The sequence below is a fragment of the Macaca nemestrina genome, chromosome 10 (genome assembly GCF_043159975.1).
Source record: "Macaca nemestrina isolate mMacNem1 chromosome 10, mMacNem.hap1, whole genome shotgun sequence".
Classification (NCBI taxonomy): Eukaryota; Metazoa; Chordata; class Mammalia; order Primates; family Cercopithecidae; genus Macaca; species Macaca nemestrina.
In genome coordinates, this window is record NC_092134.1 from 71,247,487 (window position 1) to 71,267,681 (window position 20,195).

Below are 20,195 nucleotides of genomic sequence, written 5' to 3' on the forward strand. Positions count from 1 at the left end.
ACGATATTGATTCTTCCTATCCATGAGCATGGTATGTTCTTCCATTTGTTTGTGTCCTCTTTTATTTCACTGAGCAGTGGTTTGTAGTTCTCCTTGAAGAGGTCCTTTACATCCCTTGTAAGTTGGATTCCTAGGTATTTTATTCTCTTTGAAGCAATTGTGAATGGATGTTCATTCCTGATTTGGCTCTCTGTTTGTCTGTTACTGGTGTATAAGAATGCTTGTGATTTTTGTACATTAATTTTGTATCCTGAGACTTTGCTGAAGTTGCTTATCAGCTTAAGGAGAATTTGGGCTGAGACAATGGGGTTTTCTAAATATATAATCATGGGACTTTTTTTAAAAAACATTTTATTGTATACAGTCGTCTCTTGGTATCTGTGGGGCACTGACTGCAGGACTCCCCTTGCTTACCAAAGTATGTGGATGCTTAAGTTCCTTATGTAAAACTGTGTATAATTTGCATGTAATCTATGCACATCCTCTTGTAAAATTTAAATGATCACTAGATTACTTATAATATCTAATACAACGTAAATGCTATGTACATAGTTGTTATATTTCATTGTTTTATGCTTTGTATTTTTTATTGTAATGCTTTTTTTTCTGAATATTTTCAGTCTGCAGTTGGTTGAGTTTGTGGATGCAGAGCCTGTAGACAAAGAGGGAAGATAATATATTTAAGGTTTACATGGTATCTTAATATACATATAGATAGTGAAATAGTTATTATAGTCAAGAAAATTAGCATATCATTCCACATAGTTACCTTTTTTGTGTTAAGAGGATCTAAAATAGATTCTTTTAGCAAAAATCTTGAATACAATACAATATTATTAACTATAATTCTCTGTTGTACATTAAATCTCAAGACTTGTTTACCCTATACATCTGCTACTTCGTGTGTTTTGACCTACATCTCCCCATTTCCTCTCCACCCTGCCGCTGGTAACCACAGTATTACTTTCTCTCTGTGTATTTGATTTTTATTTTTAGATTTCACATGCAAGTGAGATCATACAGTACAGAAGTCTTGTTACACACAAATGAAGTGATAAAACTGATTACAGTAGATATTCATGTGGATATGGATGTTTTTACTTATTTTTCTAAAATTTATTGAGTACCTGCTATACAACTGGTTTGGGCATAAAGGTAACTAACATTTGTTGTTTCCACCAAAGAGATTTTGATTTATTAGAGGAGACTGTTAAATCATCTGTTTGGGGGGTAAAATAATTTGTTGTGACTTATATTTATCTATCCCTGACCAATTAATAATTGTTGTATGCCATTACTCATTATTGCTGTAGTCTATAAAGTAGTTATTCTTAAGTTTTGGTGTGCATTGGAATTTGGTATGCAAGTTTTATTGGAGATTTCATTAAAAGTACAGATGGTCTGCCCCTATCTCCGATGAGTTTTATTCCGTAAGTCTGTAGTGGATCGTGGGCATAAGTATTTGTAAAGGGTAATGCAGGTAATTCTGATGCCTACCAAAGTTCAGGGACCTCTGCTGCATGTGATTAGAAGCAGGCATTCTATTTACTTGTAGCATGAGTGGATTAAGGATTGTATGATTTTTTTTTTTTTAAATCAGGAATTTGCCTGAAATTTTGAGCCAGAACTCAAGTGAGAGCAATTGAATGACAGTGTTGGCTGTAAAGACTTAACCCTGTTCATGGGTCAGAAGGATTCCTTTGGTATTATTCTTTCATTCTAGCATGCTTAAGGATATTGGATCTTGCTTCTTGGTTATTGGTTTGAATGAAACCCATCCTGCACAGATGGGCAATAGTTTTCAAGCACAGATGGAGAAGGAACAGTAAGTTCATGGGCAGAGCCCACACATGGGAACAAGTAAGAGAAAAAGATGAAGGCTGGAGGTAGAGGCACTAAGCAAAATAAACCTTTACCTGGTCATTATAGAAAATGTTCTTTTTTTCATTATTTTAAATAAGCAGGTACATAGCAAATCTTTTGGGAGGTCGTCCAGATTTACTTTATTTATTGCTATTAAATTACATAATAAATACCTTCCAAACACTCATTAAAATAAAAATAACAATGCAGCAGAATCGGGATAAAAAGAGACCTCAGTGAGAAATTATGTGTTTTTCCTAAAAAGCAGAAGGAACTGAGTTAACAAGGATGGAAACAGTTGACTGATTTTTCATTTTAGCCAATAAAGATCTCAAGTTAGTAGAGCCAGGAGACTTCTACTAAAAACAGAATTACTGCTTCTTGGTGGCATACAACTTCTCTTTCAGTATTTGATATCTGCTTTAGTTTTGCTATGTGATTTCCTAGTTTTATGTTATGTCCTCAAAGGAGCATAATATATAATCATTGCTACATATTTTACATTTTAATAATTTTCATCTACAATTTATTCTCACCCTCTCCCTAATAAGCATATTAGAATTCTGACAATTAATCAGCAAAGGTTTTATTTAGTAACTGCTATGTAGAGTACTACTGCCAGACCGAATGGTGAACACAGATGCACAAGAAGCCCTGAAGTCTGACTTCAGATAAATGAATGGACAGTGGGGGAAGGACATAACTAGTGGCCCTGTTCCCACTTCCCTTGAGGTAATTCAGAACATTTTGGGAATGGCTGACCTACCCACCTGCTTTCTCTTCTGTAGGCTTAGAGAGCATTTATTTATCTGGCAACTGCAGCATTTTGCTCTTTTAATTAACCTCCTCTTGTCCTACCCAGATAGTTTTAAAAATCAATCACTTTCTTAAAATATTCAATGTTTTCTTATTGTTGGCAGAATAAAGGTCAAATTTATTAATACCATCTGTAAGGCTCTATAGTAGTGGTTCTTAATCAGGTATGATTTTGTCCTTACGGGGACTTTTGGCAAAGCCTGGAGGCATGTTTGGTTCTCACGACTAGGTATGGGAAAGGGGTGCTATTGGCACCTAGTGGGTAGAGGTCAAGGATGCTGCTTAGCATGCTACAGTATTCAGGACAGGTCACCAAAACGAATCACTGACCCCTAGCATCAATAGCACTGGAGTTCAGAAACCTTGGCCTAGAGGATCTGGCCCTTGCCTGCTTCATCAGCCTTATCTTTGACTGTTTTCCCATTGCACTCTCCACTCCAGGCACACCAGCTTCCTTTCAGTTCTTTGAATAGCCTGTGTGTGTGTGTTTTTTTTTTTTTTTTTTTCAATTTTTTTATTTTAGGGCTTTTGTATTTGTGGCTCTCCCTATATCAACCCTCTTCCCACTTCTTTCATTTGCTGAGTGGGAACTTCAGAACTCAGCAAATGGCACTCCTCAAAGCAGCCTTCCGTACTTCTTCCACTGGGTTAGATTGCTTTCCCCTTAGAGCACTGTGTATTCCTGCCCTTGGACATTATTAACAATTCTAACTAATTAATTCACTGTGTAACTGGTTGTTCATATCTTATCTTTCCCATTGGAATACAGTTTTCAGGAGGGCAGGGCCTATTCACTGTGATTCCCTCATTGGCCAGCATAGTGCTTTGTGCTTGGTCATCACGCAATAAATATCTCTTCAATGAATGAGTCATCAAGTAAGATAATGTATATTACAGTGATTTACAAAGAATTAGACCCATCAACTATTTTTGACATGTAGAGGGGTGACCTCCCTCCTTTACATTGATAAGGCATTTCTTTGTAAACCAATATTTGGTATTAGTCATATATAGTTATATGCAGTAGTTGTAGGCCCAACAGTATATGTCATGGCTTTTTGGATGTGGTGATTTTGATACAACAATGTAATGTCAGTCTGTTTTCAAATCACCATCTCTTGCTCTCTCTTTCACCCTTTTCACCTCAATTACATGTAACTTTCAATTTCTACTGTAGTTTTGCATTGTTTGATTTTAAAAATTTAATGAGCATTGCTTCTATATTAAGAAAGATGACTAAAATTTGAAAATTATATTGATGCTGAACTGGGTTCTAAGGTTGTATCATTGAATTTCCCAAACTATAATTTTACAGGAGTTTAATAGTATTAATATAATATATACATATTATTGACTATGGAGAAATCTGTGAGAAATTAAATTGAAGATTAATGGTGTAATTTGGAGTTGAGAATAAGGGTTCATTTTGTGATCCAAACATCCTGCTTGACTCTCTGTCTAATATATACTCAGTCAAATATAGTTAGCATAATTAGGCAGCCAACACAAAGCAGAGGTGTTTGTCCTCTGGATTTTTCAAATAGAAAATAGACTGAATATCCTTATTAAATTGATGAATCTATTTATTACCCAAAACAAATTAGAATGAACATTACAACTAAAAAAAGTAATAGGAAAATTTAAATTACAGGACATTATGTATGAGTCCTTTTATAGAGAATGGCTGACTCATTGACCCTTTCTAAGGTAGGTAAAGTCTAATAAACATTTGACTCCTATTCATATGGTTTATCTGCCAGGTGGTACCTGACCTTCATCCTGTCCCTTAGAGTATGGGTTTGGCAAAGGGGACTGGGCTCAAGGTGACAATATCTGCTGACATTGCTTGGTAATATAAAACACACGTGGTCTGTGTTTAGTTGTCCTGGAGTCAAAATGCATCAAATTGCTGCTCATCATGTCATGTACCCATTATATCCATTTATGTGTTAACTGGATGTGATGATCTCTAAATACATGCATTATGTCTTCCACTCTTTTTCCCCCAACCTCTTTCACTCTTGTGCATATTATTCAGTTAATGCTTTTTGAATAAATAGATTAGGTTGAACCACATGAAATTGCTGATATTCAGCCATTTTTGACATATAAAAATTGCATTTTCATATGGTTCAGCTTAAAATAAATACAAACGTATTCACTTTTTTCATAAAAGAAATATTCTAATAGTGAAACAAAGTTGAAATAGTTCTATGTGTACTTGGAGTAGGTACATAATGGTTCAAATAGATTTTTATAGGCTAACCAGAGAACATAGCTATAATTTAAGCCAGTGATTCTGTAGGGAAAGGCATCTCAGGTTAAAAACACTCATATATGAGTGTTTGGTATATAACATATTTACAGGTTGGTGACATACATCATGACACCTTGAAGAATTTTCTTCATATTGTGATAGAATAAATAACAGAAATTGATTTTCTAGTCATTTGATATTGTACTAGTAATTAGGGATGGATAGAGAATTAGGTGACAATGTCAGCGTTGTTGGAAACTCTGCTCTCTTCTTGAGGCATTAACTCTCACTGATGAACGAAAACCTTTGTCCAGGGAGCAGAGTCTTTGGGATCTGATCAAATGTGGGAGAAATGTGCAGAATTACAAAAAGCAAACCTCCTTCCTAAGGGCTGATGTAGTCTGTATCAGTGGTCTGCATTGAATGAACGTCATTTTTAGTCATTATCTATTTCCTAATCTTAGGGTTTTGGGAATTCCTTAGTTCATGGACATTTGACCCTCAGGAATATATGTATGTTCATGAAAAAGCCCCATAATGTGAGTGGGCATATGGTGATGTTTCATAAGGTGACACAGGAAGGGTAGTATTTCTGCCAAAGGGTGATGCAACCCACAATAATTCCAGCCTTTGAAAAGCAAGAGTAACAGCTTGAGTGTCGTTCTGCTCCCTGGACAGGGTGGAATAACTTTCCAGGTGCCAGTCTAACATGGCTGTGTGAGTAGGCTGGCAGTTCACGTACGCGTTTCCTTGCAGGGCAGATCCTTAGCTGGGGGAGAGGAAGAGATTGCGGTTTGGATCATAAATTTTTATTTACTCTCGGAATTCTCTGAGGATGGAATAATAATAAGAAATCCATGAAAAAATGTGAATCATTGCTGAGGGGGGAGGATATTCTTAGGTGAGAATGCTGCTTCCTTTTCTGATTTTAGCTTTTTAAGATAAGTTGAAAAATATGGGAAGCTTCACATACTCTTCCGTTTCTGTTTGATTCATATAGAGTAAGAGAAGCTAACAACACTCTTGATGCTCATAAATATGAGTAGCTTTAAGCAGGTCTGCTGTTTTTGCCTTATTTAAAAAGTAGCCACAGATTTTTTTAAATTAATGTATCAAGAAGTCTTATATGAGGGTTGTTTCTGGAAAAAATACATTCCTATGGAACTTAAAGAAATCAGACAGATAATGACGTGATTACCAACACTTTTCATGCCAGGGGTCTTGAAGCTGTAAACACTTCATATTCGTCTCGGTAGGAATAATACCAACATTATTATAGATACAATTATTAGTACAAACATGATGTTTTTTCTTCCTTATAACATTTCACATATATTTGATTTGCAAAACAGTCCTCAGAACTCTTGTCAGAGATATTGGCAAGGTTTGATTACGTCCTAATGTGCATGCCAGTCAATTACAAGATGTATTACCGGATTCCAGCAGAGAAATTTTGGTTTGAATGCAATTGAGAAAGGTGGTATTACTTAAATGAAGTCCTTTCCTGTACCCTCTCTCAGGTGTGTTTTTCCTCCTCATAGCTATATCCTCCTGCTTCATATTTTAAACATTATGTTATTGTTAAAATTGCCAACAGAGATGTTTGCAATTCATCATTCACCACTGATCTCTTGGACTTACATGTGCCATACTTTTCCAGGTTGGTATTGTGCCATCAATAACGGCTTTTCAAGTGCACTTTTCAGCCAAATTTTTAATGTTATTTAAGTTATAAACCATGTTTCCCCAGTCTGATAATAGAAGGCAAGCAGGGCCTTGTTAAAATCTTTGCTAATGTTAAGAAGAATTAACTTTTTATAATATTTCTCATAATATACTAGCTAAGTTTTCTTATCAGATAAGAAACTAAATTGGTCTGGAAAAGTCCTCCTGAAACTATTAGACCACTCTAAAACATAATTAAGACTAAAAATAAAGTAGGCCACCATAAATATTCAAATTATGCTTCAAATGTTACAACATATATATCAACAGAGGTGGCACCGTTCTGGAACATGGAGATCATAGGGTTTTTGTTGAAAGGGAGAAATTCACAGTGTAGTTGACTAACATACTTGTGATCCCCAAGTTCTCAAAGTGTATATGTATAGGTAAATGTGCATTCTTCATACTTTTCTGTGACTTTGTCTGCCTTCAAGAGCCTCCTTGGCCCTACACTCTAAAACAGACAACTCAGTTCTTACTGTATTAGTCAGGGTTCTCTAGAGGGACAGAACTAATAGGATATATGTGTGTGTGTGTGTGTGTATATATATATGTATATATATGTGTGTGTGTATATATATAGGTGAGTTTATTAAGTGTTAACTCACACGATCACAGGGTCCCACAATAGGCTGTCTGCAGGCTGAGGAGCAAAGAGAGCCAGTCTGAGTCCCAAAACTGAAGAACTTGGAGTCTGATGTTCCAGGGTGGGAAGCGTCCAGCACGGGGGAGACATAGGCTGGGAGGCTAGGACAGTTTCTCTCTTCACATTTTTCTACCTGCTTTATATTCTGTCTGCACTAGCAGTTGGTTAGATGGTGACCACCCAGATTAAGGGTGGGTCTGCCTTTCCCAGCCCACTGACTCAAATGTTAATCTCCTTTGGGAACACCCTCACAGACATACCCAGGATCAATACTTTGCATCCTTCAATCCAATCAAATTAACACTCAGTATTAAACATCACACAGTCCATGACTCATTTACCATGGAGCTTTAAGTACAGTCTGGAGTCATCGTGGTCATTCCCTCTTTAATAAGTAAAAATGGAAATAATAATAGTACCTACCACATAAAGGTTGTAGTGAGGAGCTGATGTGCCCTGAGATTAAGGCCACACCTCCTCTATAATTTCTGCCTGCATCATTAAGGGTTAAGAGGAAGCTCCACAAACCCATTACTCCTACTTCTGAAACCTAAAGCCTTACCTTTACCATTTGCTTTGAATTTATTGGGACAAATTTCATTGTGTCCTTAACCTCAAGTTAGTAACAACAACAACAACAACAACAACAGCAACAACCCTCTGTTTCCCAAATCCCACCCCATCATGTTCCATTCTCTAATTATTTCAGCCTCTGTACATTCTCTCTATACTTTTTAGAGTCCATGGACCATTTTCGGCAAAATATTCTATAGTTTCAGATTTTTCTCGAAATATTCCTTTCACCTTCTTTCTGTGACAACTGGCTCTCCCTAAGGTTGCTGCTTTCACTGCAAGCCTGACAAGAGGTGGCTGTTTTTTCCTCTAATAACCATACTTCATACCACTAGGCTTGGGAGTAGAATAGATGTCTTCCTTGTTTGTCATTGTGGTTTTCAGATCATGTTCTTGCCTTTCTCTTAAACTCCCTTACACTACTTTTGTTTCTCTTGTCTACCCAACCCTTGGGTCCTCTCTCCTCTTTACCCAGCAATCTTCTCTTGTGGCTTATTCTGTTTCTCCCATATTAACATGATCTCAATTCGGGGCCACTTAAATATTACATAGACGATCCTTCCTACACACTCCCAGTTCCTGGGATTCCACTTCTCCATGATCTTATCTTCCAACCTCAGTTAATTGCTTCCTCACTCATACCCAGACGTTATCATTGCCAGTAATGGCAACCTCGCCTTCATCTCAGTTTCAGGCATTCTACTCTGACCACTATCTTCGGGTCCCCAAGGATGCCAGTGTGTCTTTGATCCTTTCTGAGCTTTTCCTCCTCAGCAGTGGCTGATAATAGGTTAGATTCTGTGCCTTTACGTTTCTAAAATACAGTTGGGTGACTTTGTGGAAGAGGTAGTTGTGATTATTCCTTATTTACATGAGGAGCCAGATGAGACCTCAATGGGAGGTAAATGTAGCTCTGAAAGCAGTGCTCTGTGTTAATTCTAAGATCATTTTTCTTTTAGACATTGCTGTGGTAATGTTGCTATTCTTATCTTGACTCTCTAGAAACTTCTCTATAGTCCTGCATGGTGTGTGTGTGTGTGTGTGTGTGTGTGTGTGTGTGTGTGTGTGTCTGCGTGTGAGGGGAGGGGAGAGAGAGAGAGAGAGAGAGAGAGACAGACAGACAGACAGACAGAGACAGACATTTAATGTGGTTCTTCCACGTGGGCATGATCATGAGGGCTGAAGTCAACTCTCCTCACCCGGGTTCATTGTTATTCTAGGGAGACCCTGACCTGTGCTTAACTAATGAGGTGATGGTGATATAGAAGTACAGGGTGGTTACACTTTCCTTTGCCTTTATAATCCAAGTAATCCATGTTTTGGCTTTTTAAAAAAATTAATTGTATATAATGTCATTATGGGATGTTCTGCCATATTTTCTGATACTTGGCCATCTTATCACATGAGTTTAAGTTCCTCAGGCATGGGACATGGAAACTATATAGTGTGCTGTTTACTGGGGTTGGCAGTTCTGCAAGCAGACAACCTGCTAATTATTAGCTATGGGACCTTAGATGAGTTTGTTAACTTTTCAGAAACATAATTTTCTTATCAATAAAATGGTTCTGATAATACCTCCCTAACAAACATAATATTAGTGTTAAAAAGATAACATGTAGGTAAACCTGTGCACATCAGACACATACTAGGTCTTTCACAATTAATGGTTTTCTTCTCTCCATCAAGAAAAACCCTGCTTCTAGTAGGAGCTTCTCTTACAGATTTTAAATCCTAACTGAATGCTTTGAGATAGCTTGCATGATTTCATTTAGAATCAAAACAAAAGGATTATTTAAAACCAGTTAGTGAAAGTTAAAATGTCACCTAATTAATTTTTAATTAAAAAATTAAATACGGTGAGAACATTTTCCATTTTCAGTATTTAGCATATTATTCAGTTAAAAATCTCTTCAAAAATTTTCTAATGCATATCTATTAGTTACATATTAAATCCATGTGTTTTAGCCTATACTTTAAAAAGTGAAAATAATGATGCTGTGGTAGCATACAGATAATAAATGGCAGAGATTCCTATATTAGATGTGAAGGAGGGTTGAAGAGAAGCAAACAGGAACTGGGAAGTAGTTTGGACTATAGTTTGTCCTTTGGGGTGGTTGTACTGGCTGTTATGGCAGATGTCTCTTTTTCTGACTAATAAAGTTGATTTTACTCACATTTATTCTTGGCTTCTACCTCGCAACAGGTGGCCAGTCAGACTGCATTCGACTCTGCAACTGCTGGCTGTCAGAAGCTTTGAGAGCCTTCTGCTATGATTAAAGCAATGGTTTAGAGGAAACTTAGGAAAGTTATTCGAGTTTGTACAATTTATGTGAACTTACTTATAAGCTAAGACGGCTTCTGGTGACTCTCACAATGCTTTTCTTTTATGCTGTGTTGATATGTTTGACCATGCACAACTCTAGAATCTGCCATGTAGTAAGCATTCAATAGGTGAGAGCTGAGAATTATTTCATACATTTCTCTGCTTTGAGCCTTAGAGAAAAGAGTTCTTTCTCCAAGGCTTACTGGCTTCCCTCTCCTGCAGACAGAGAGAAGTGCAAAGGATAAAGATGAGAGGAGGAAGTGGGGACTCACTGTGAAGGAGCCAAGAACTGTCTTTCTGTCACGGGTGTAGCTAGTTCTTGATTCTAGGTACTAGTCTAGATAGACCAGGTCATTGATCCTAGCTCAGCTTACCACAAGAGAGGACCAGACTAAATCCATAGAAAACAAGTTTTCACACTTGCCTTTGGATAGATTCTTTGAGAACTTGATATAGTACTAGGTTATTAGAGAGCTATTTTGAGAATTTTCTCTTATAACAAGAACACAAGAGACATTGTCTTCCTCTAACCATAATATGACCCCATGAAAATTGAACTCAACCAGTCTGACACTGGAGCCTACCTCTATAGCAGATGAGTTAGGAAGCCAAGACCTAGACTGGAGATTCAAAGTCCTTCAACATAGAAAACGAAGGCTGAATTGGATAACATGGAACCAGGGGATTAGCCGACTGCATCTTAGAAATCTGGAGCTAATCTTGTGGTTCCCTGAAGGATTTGGTAGAGCTGAAGTAGCAAAACATGGCAATTAAACTGGTGAATTTTACAGGTGGATACCAGGATAAAGTCTCTGCTTTACAATTTTCCACCCATGAAAAACTGGGCAAATTAATGAATCCCTGTGTACTTTAGTTTCTCATCTCTAAAAGGGAAATATAATCTACTGGCACTGAAGATTTAGAATAAAAAAATACACTTTGAACAGAGGCTGGCATATGGCAAAATGCCACATACGGGGTTCTGCTGAAGGAAGGGGGTACGACTTACTCTGTGTATAGTAGGACAACATTGATGTTCTGTGCAAGAAAAAAATCATTAGACTTTTGGGATTCTAATGTGAAGGGTGTTACACAAATATAAATATTATCAATCACAACATTAGCACACAAAAAACTAGGAATGGTTTTTGCTTTGTTTGTTGCAACAAATTTCACCTTCTTAGAAATTTTTAAATTTTATGATTTCTTTTAAGAATAATTTAATCTTCTTTAGTAGCTTTTCTTACCACAACTCCACTTTCCCATGATCAACACTCCAGTTTATTAATTTGTTTGATTGTGAATATTATGTTCTTAGTTCCTTTCCTTTTTCCAGGGCTATGCCAAAGGGCTCTATGCTGCATGTTAATTCTTTATCTTGCAATCACACAAGTGCAGTTCAAAATAGTAACTTCTATGCAAATCCTTGGTCCAGCCTAGAACGTTTTCATTTACATATTTTGAATTAGTTTGCTTTCAGTTCAATGACTTTGTCTGATTTTATACTTATAAATACGTGGCCAATGTTATTTAGCTAAATTTAAAAATTAGCAATAATTATTGTAGAAACAGTGCTTTTATATATGCCATTCTGTGAACCATAGGATAATCATTATTCAAAAAGAGAAGAGAATTCCCTGGGAAAAAAATACATCTTCGAACTATTGATTTTTAAAGGAAAGACCCTAAAATTATTATGGAATCAAATAAGTTAGGCCTATAATTTCAAGCTGTGTTCTGATTTATCTCATGCTGTTTGATATTGCCACATAAGTGATATCAGCATGGTCAAATGTTTAAATGCAAATTTATAATTCTAAATGTTTTCCTTTGTCGAAGTCATTTTGTTTAAGCTCCAAATCCCCAAAATATTTATCATAATTTTGAGTATTTTTAGAAATGGAAACCTTTGCTAAAAATAGAAGATTACAGAGAATAAACCAAATAATAGCATTATTCAGCAAATTCAAAACATAGACTGTCTCCGAGGCTCTGCAAACCAAAACAAAGCTGGACAGAATGAGCACTGTCTGCCAGCAGATAGAAGAATCAGAGCTGTTTGTGAGACAAACAAGGAAGTGTACATCATGAAAGGTCAAGTTGAGCTGGAGCTGGAAAGAGAATCAGACCAAGAAGCAGATCTTGTTCTAGTGACAAGGGATGTTTCCAGGCTTTGCCAAGAACTTGAAAGTTTAGAAGTTTGTATCTGCAAGAAGGAAGCAAATCCATCCTAGGTTTGCCCTGTTACATCTTGTGGGGAAGCCAGGCAGGACGCTTTAAGGACAAACCTCAAAGGAACTTATGTTTTTCTCTCTGTCTTCTTTATGTGACTTCTTTGACTGGATATCTATTCAGGTAAACCTCTGAAACAAGCGAGGAGTGGAAACCACACCAGTGGAACACCTTAGCAACCGTTCCAGTTCAACATTAGTGTATCAGAGGGTTAGAGAAAGACAATAAACTCATTTTAATTAATCCTTTTCATGGTTAATGTTTATGTTCATCTAAACAGGATGATGTGAAAGCTCTTCCAAATATATTTTTAGTAGGCTTCTTTTAACCCTTGGAATTTAAATTATTAATGATCCTCATTGATTGGGTTCCTGCACGTACTGAAATATATATGGTATAAAAAATGAACAGGGTTGATTGTTTGCCATGTTAATGTGTATTACCAGTTAATTTAGTCTTGACTACTTCTTTATTTTGGATTCCTCTGTAGTACATATGGTAGATGCTCAATATTTTTATTAAATATATTTTTTCCTTAGGTAAAAACTCTAGTATGCATTGTAATTAAGATGGAGCAAGCAATTTGCAAAAATCAGTGCTAGAATACAAAAAAATTGTTCTAATTTTTCTTATAAAACATCTTTTTCATTATTAGGTGCCTTTAAAATGCAAGGCTTATTCTCTACTAAGTGTTATACAAAGCAAGTTAAAACAGATTTTATTATTTTTACAATAGCAATTGTAAAACAATAGCCATCCAATGTTCTGGCTAAATTTTACCCACTCTGCTTAAATGTGAATGATAGATTTCATGCAGAAACTGTTTCATTTAAGTACAAACAGTCCATAATATTTTAAAAATCTATTTAATACTGAGAGAAGGCTGTCAAAGATTAGCTTTTTATTAGAAATCAGATTTTTTTCTCTTAAAAAGTGTTTCATTTATTTATTTGCTTACTTTTATTTTTATTTTTTTTTGAGACGGAGTCTTGCTCTGTCGCCCAGGCTGGGGTACAGTGGCCGGATCTCAGCTCACTGCAAGCTCCGCCTCCCGGGTTTACGCCATTCTCCTGCCTCAGCCTCCCGAGTAGCTGGGACTACAGGCGCCCGCCACCTCGCCTGGCTAGTTTTTTGTATTTTTTAGTAGAGACAGGGTTTCACTTATTTTTTGATTTTTAAAATTTCAACATTTATTTTTGATTTGGGGGTACATGTACAGTTTTGTTACCTGGGTAGATTGCATAATGCTGTTTGGGGTATGATTGATCCCATCACCCAGATCTTCTTGTTCTAGTGACAAGAGATGAGTACAAGATCAAACTACAAGATCAGTAGTTTGATTTCTCAAAGAACTTCAAACAGAACTACCATTCAACCCAGCAATCCTATTTCTCTGTATATATCCAAAAGAAAATAAATAATTCCACCAAAAAGACGTATATACTCATATGTTCATCACAGCCCTATTCACAGTAGCAAAGACATGTTGCCTACCAATGGTGGATTGACTAAGGAAACTGTAGTACATATACACCATGGAATACTATGCAGCCATTAAAAAATGAAATCATGTCCTTTGCAGCAACATGGGTGCAGCTGTAGGCCAATATCCTAAGCAAATTAACACAGGAACAGAAAACCAAATAATGCATGTTTTCACTTATAAGTGGGAGCTAAAACCCAGAATAAAGAAGTAGTCAAGACTCTAAATTAACTGGTAATACACATTAACATGGCAAACAACCAACCCTGTTCATTTTTTATACCATATATATTTCAGCACATGCCAGAACCCAATCAATGAGGATCATTAATAATTTAAGTTCCAAGGGCAAAAAGAAGCCTACTAAAAATATAACTATTGGGTACTGAGCGTAGTACCCAATAGTTAGTTTTTCAACCCTTGTTTCCCTCTCTCCCTCCCTCCTCTAGTAGTACATAGTTTCTATTGTTGCCGTCTTTATGTCCATGAATACCCAATGTTTAGCTTCCACTTATAAGTGAAAACATGCATTATTTAGTTTTCTGTTCCTGTGTTAATTTGCTTAGAATATTGGCCTACAGCTGCACCCATGGCACCCATGTTGCTGCAAAGGACATGATTTCATTTTTTAATGGCTGCATAGTATTCCACGGTGTATATGTACTACAGTTTCCTTGGTCAATCCACCATTGATAGGCAACATGTCTTTGCTATTGTGAATAGTGCTGTGATGAACATATGAGTATATGTGTCTTTTTGGTGGAATGATTTATTTTCTTTTGGATGTATACAGAGAAATAGGATTGCTGGGTTGAATGGTAGTTCTGTTTTAAGTTCTTTGAGAAATCAAACTACTTTCCACAATGGCTGAATTAATTTACATACCCACCAGTAGGGTATGAGTGTTCCCTTAGTTCTCTGCAGCCTTGCCAGCATTCTTTTTCTTGACTTTCTAATAGTCATTCTGACTGGTGTGAGATGGTGTCTCACTGTGGTTTTGATTTACATTTCTCTGATGATTAGTGATGTTGAGCATTTTTCATATGTTTGTTGTTGCTTGAATGTCTTCTTTTGAGAAGTGTCTGTCCATGTCTTTTGCTCATTTTTTTTAAATGGGGTTATTTGGTTTTTGCTAGTTCAATTGTTTGAGTTTCTTATAGATTCTGGATATTAGATCTTTGTTAGATGTATAGTTTGCATATATTTTCTCCCATTATGAAGGTTGTTTACTCTGTTAATGGTTTCTTATACTGTGCAGAAGCTCTTTAGTTTAATTAGCACCGACTTGTCAAATTTTTTTTTTTTTTGCTTCATTTGTTTTTGAAGACTTAGTCATAAATTCTTTCCCAAGGCCAATGTCCAAATCAGTGTTTTCGAAGTTTCATTCTAGGATTCTCAGTAGTTTGAGATCCAAAATGGTTTCTCATATGGGACATTAACTTTGTCTAGCTGCAATGCAAAACCAATCTGCAGAGATTGTGCTCTAACCAACCAACAAGCATTTTGGACATTATCACTAAATCATTTTAGAAGAAGGTATGCACAATGGGACCTATATCTCTATCCAGGCAACTATTCATCTAACTTTGCATGAGAGTTCATTTTTTATTAATATGCCACAGTCAGGTTACTTATGCTATGGATTTTGGGGAACTCTATTTCCAATAGCATATATCAAGAATACACAGAAAATGAAAGAGAATGAATGCTGAGATCATGGAGCTGTTTACTGACTTTCCTGGTAGCGACAAAGATGATTATACCAGACTTTGTTGGGATGAGAGGGGAAAGGGATCTGCATGAAGTAGAAAATGTCTCCAAATGGGAAGCATGCAAGAGAAATAGGAACAAAGAGTGTTTTCAAGCAGTAACACCGATTCCAATATTGAAAAACTTGCAATTAAATCAGACACGAAAAGAATCTTTCAAAGTTATCTAAACTTTTGACGTTTCACAATCTTAACAAATGCCTGTTTAACTCTCCTATGTCTTCTAATAACATAACTGAGGATAAAGATAATGTGCAGAAGAAAAACATTTAATGAGAGAAAATTATATGTGGAAAGTTTTTTGGGAGATTTGTGTTTTTTTCTGTACCTAATTTTTCTCCTTCCATTTGGCAGCAGGTCCAGTTCAGACTGTAAAGAGTAGATGTTGTAGTGAAGCTATCCATCTCAGGTGAATTGAAAGAGTACAGAACTACAAAATGCCATCATTCTCTCTCTGTGTTGATTTCTGGTGAAGCTCAGAGGTATGTAGCTGTTGTTGGAAATTCAGAGGAAATTCCAGATACACTTCAGCATCTTTTTAGTTACAAAATCTTGATTTTAAGCTCATGGTTCATAAGTCTTGGTTTGACTTATGGCAAATTCTTTGTTTCATCTGATTTTATCTAATTTTCCAATAAAGTTATTCAGCCTGTAAAGCATAGTATATCCTGTATCCTAGAGATATATATATATGATTATTAAATTCAGATCTGAACTCAAAAGAAAGGTTATCTAACACAAAAAATATTTAGATGTATAAAAAATTTCCTGCATCTTTTATAGCATAAATCAAGGCAAATGCCATATATCACAGAGGGAGGTCCCTCTCTTGTCCAAACATTTGCTGTTCACCCTCCCCTCACTAAGCCCCTTTCCCTCCACTTCCAACCTAGTTACTCCGGGTAACAATCCATTGTTATTTCATTCATTTTGCTATTGGAAAACAGGCCGAAATACCAATCCTTGGCTCTCTAGGAACTAGTGATTTCTGTCTTTCTTGACTTCATTTTCATCACTGATGCTCATTGATTCTCTTTGTCTCTCACTGTCTTTTTCTCTCTCTTACCAGAACATCAACTCGCAAGACTGCTTCGAAGGTAGATATTTTAATAAGAATTTCAAATATTAGATGTATCCAACAGTATAATCCTGGGCGGAGGGGGATAAACAATGACTATGGTTCGGGTCTGAGATTGGTGGTATGGTTCCTCCCCTCATTCAGCCACAGGAACCCCTGGGAATGAGAACTACTTGCTGGTATACACTCATATCTTCCCAGCACAGTTACTGGCACATGACAGACACTCAGCCAGTAATTGGAGTGGATAAACGAGTGATTACATAACTACCTGTCTTGCTTGATGAAGGGAGCTAAAGTTTATGCTTCAACTGTTCAGTACATTTGCCTAAGAGCAGATAAGAATATGTGATTTGAGCACTATAAATGTTTTCATCCAGAAAAGGGTGAAATCTAATTACATTATTTTATGTACCCAGTTTGACAGGAGTTACTTGCTCAGATTATATGAGTGAGGATTGAACGAATTAATACACTGAAGCACTTGGCAAGTGCCTGGCACATGGTAACACTCAAAAAGTACTAGCTATTATTGTTGTTGTTATTATTTTGTTAAGAGAGAAAAAGTGAGTAAGAATGATTGCCTGATCGGAATGTTCATTAATTCTTCTTAGAGGAAATAATCCTGACATCCCAGTGTTGTGTTTGCTATGGAAGAAAATGGCATTAAGTATAATTATATAAATTTCTTCTAGGATCACCATTTTAGAATATAAAACTGATCATGTCATAAACCTTCTTAAAACCTATCAAAGGCTGGCCATTGCCTTCAGTATGGAATTGGAAGTCTTGAGCAGGACATGTAAGGCTCTTCATCACTTGGTCTCTAAATTTTATCTAATCCAGTTTTAGAAGCCTTTCCTTTACACTAACCAGGACAGAAATGATTATCTTAGCCACTAGAACACAGAATATTCTTGGTGAGAAGGGCCGGTGGATTCGGGAACTCACTGCTGTAGTTCAGAAGACGTTTGGCTTTCCAGAGGGCAGTGTAGAGCTTTATGCTGACAAGGTGGCCACTAGGGGTCGTGACATTGCCCAGGCAGAGTCTCTGCGTTACAAGTTCCTAGGAGGGCTTGCTGTGAGGAGGGCCTGGCTATGGTGTGTTGCAGTTCATCATGGAGAGTGGGGCTAAAGGCTGCGAGGTGGTGGTGTCTGGGAAACTCCGAGGACAGAGGACTAAATCCATGAAGTTTGTGGGTGGCCTGATGATCCACAGCGGAGACCCTGTTAATTACTACATTGATACTGCCGTGTGCCATGTGTTGCTCAGATAGGGTGTGCTGGGCATCAAGGTGAAGATCAAGCTGTCCTGGGACCCAACTGGTAAGATTGGCCCTAGGAAGCCCCTGCCTGACCACATGAGCATCATGGAACCCAAAGATGAGATACTGCCCACCACCCCATCTCAGAACAGAAGGGTGGGAAGCCAGAGCCACCTGCCATGCCGCAGCCAGTCCCCACAGCATAACAGTGTCTCCTTGGCAGCTGTATTCTGGAGTCTCAATGTTGCTCTGTAAAGACCTTTAATAAAATATTGCAGAAAGACAGAAAAAAAAAAAAAGAAAAAAAAGAATGATACAGTGGACTTTGGGGACTTGAGGGAAAGGGTGGGAGGGGGTGAGGGATAAAAGACTACAAATTGGGTACAGTATATACTGCTCGGATGATGGGTGCACCAAAATCTCACAAATCACCACTAAACAACTTACTCATGTAACCAAACACCATCTGTTCCCCCAAAACCTATGGAAATAATAAATAATAATAATAATAAAAATAAAACAAAAGAAGCCTTTCCTTGTTCAGAGTCCTTTCCCACCATTTGGGCTATGTGTCCCAAGCATCTGTTAATCTAATATTATGAGATTATTTGTACCACAGTACTTATCATATTGAATTGTATTGATCTGCTTCTCGGTTCATCTCCATAATTAGACCTTTTGTTTTCCCAGTATCTAGCACAGAAATCAGCAACCTTTTCCTGTTTTAGTAAGTGTTTTAGGATTTGCAGGCCATACTGTCTCTATTGCAACTACTTATCTCTGCTACCATATCACAAAAGCAGCCATGGACAATATGCAAAGGAGTGAATATAACTGTGTTCAAATAAAACTTTATTTAGGGGCACTAAAATTTAAATTTTGTATAAACACATGTCATGAAATATTATTCTTTCTTTGATTGTCTTTATTCATTTAAAAATGTAAAAACTATTTTCAGTTTGTGGGCCATATAAAACCAGGCTGCAGAAAAATTTTGGCGATTGTGATATTTGCCAATCCTGGCAGAGAAATGGTGCTCAATCAGTACATTTCAGTGAATGAGAAGTGAGTTAAGGGTTGTTTTCACGGTTGCCAATCCTGGCAGAGAAATGGTGCTCAATCAGTACATTTCAGCGAATGAGAAGTGAGTTAAGGGTTGTTTTCACGGAAATCATTTTCAAACACAAAGAAAATTTAAATAAGCAGCTCTTGCCTGTAGTATAAACTCCTTAGCATGAAATAGAATAGTCTTTACAGTTTGGTTTGTAGGTAGTTAATTTTCACCTTCACCCTTTTCATCTGACTCCCTGTCCATATCCCAGTGTTATCTGTGCTGCAATTCATTGACACAACTAATTGACATTCTCCGAAAACACCATGCCCATTTCTACGTTTGGGCTTTGTGTCTTACATTTTTCTTTACTTGGAATGTTCTTTCATTCTTTTTAAGTTTTCTTAGTGAGCTATTATTTGTCCCCTAATATTAAGCTTAAAACTACCTCCTTTGGAAATGTAGGTTCTCCTTTCTTCCAGGTAGAAATGAAAGGAAGGGGGCTGTAATGAGGGTATATTCCCTCTGTGTTTCTGTGGGTCTTTGGTATAATAATACTAGTATGGCACTTTTCATGTTGTATTTTAATTCTTGTCTTTCTTGTGTTTCTCTTTCTTACTATGTTCTGAAGTCATTTTTATTTGTCTAGTGCTGGTATAGAACTTGGCATTTGTAGTCATTTAGTATCAATAAAATGAAACATTTTCGGTTAAAGGTAAGTTCTCAATATCCTGTTGAGATGATTTGGAATCAGTTTAATCTACAATGATGAGATTGTCTTTCAATATTTATAGTGAGGTAGTCTGAACGTTGAGCATTAAAATGAATAAAACTAAAATTGAATACAAATATATTAAGAAACTGAAAATAATTAAATTGGAAACTTAAGAACCAGAAGCATCATTTGTGGTGTAAAACATGAATTTTTTTAAAAACTTAACTTTAAGCTTAGTTGAATGGACACTTCTAATGTATGAAATACTGTCTTTAAGCCTTTGCTTGATTTTGTGTGAATAAATGGTGATATCCCTTAATCATATACATGGATTGCTATTCTTTCCCGGAAGGATGAAAGAGAATGATAATACTGGGGATTTCACAATGAAATGTAATG

The 20,195-nt window shown here is 36.6% G+C and overlaps 1 protein-coding gene and 1 pseudogene across 2 annotated transcripts in view; both read left to right on the forward strand.

The window, feature by feature from the left end:
• The window catches only part of TAFA2 (TAFA chemokine like family member 2), a 507,044-nt gene that overhangs the window by 161,159 nt on the left and 325,690 nt on the right, over positions 1-20,195 (forward strand). The window lies entirely within an intron of this gene.
• LOC139356725 (small ribosomal subunit protein uS3 pseudogene) overlaps positions 1-20,195 on the forward strand; it is a 54,091-nt pseudogene continuing 33,896 nt past the window's right edge.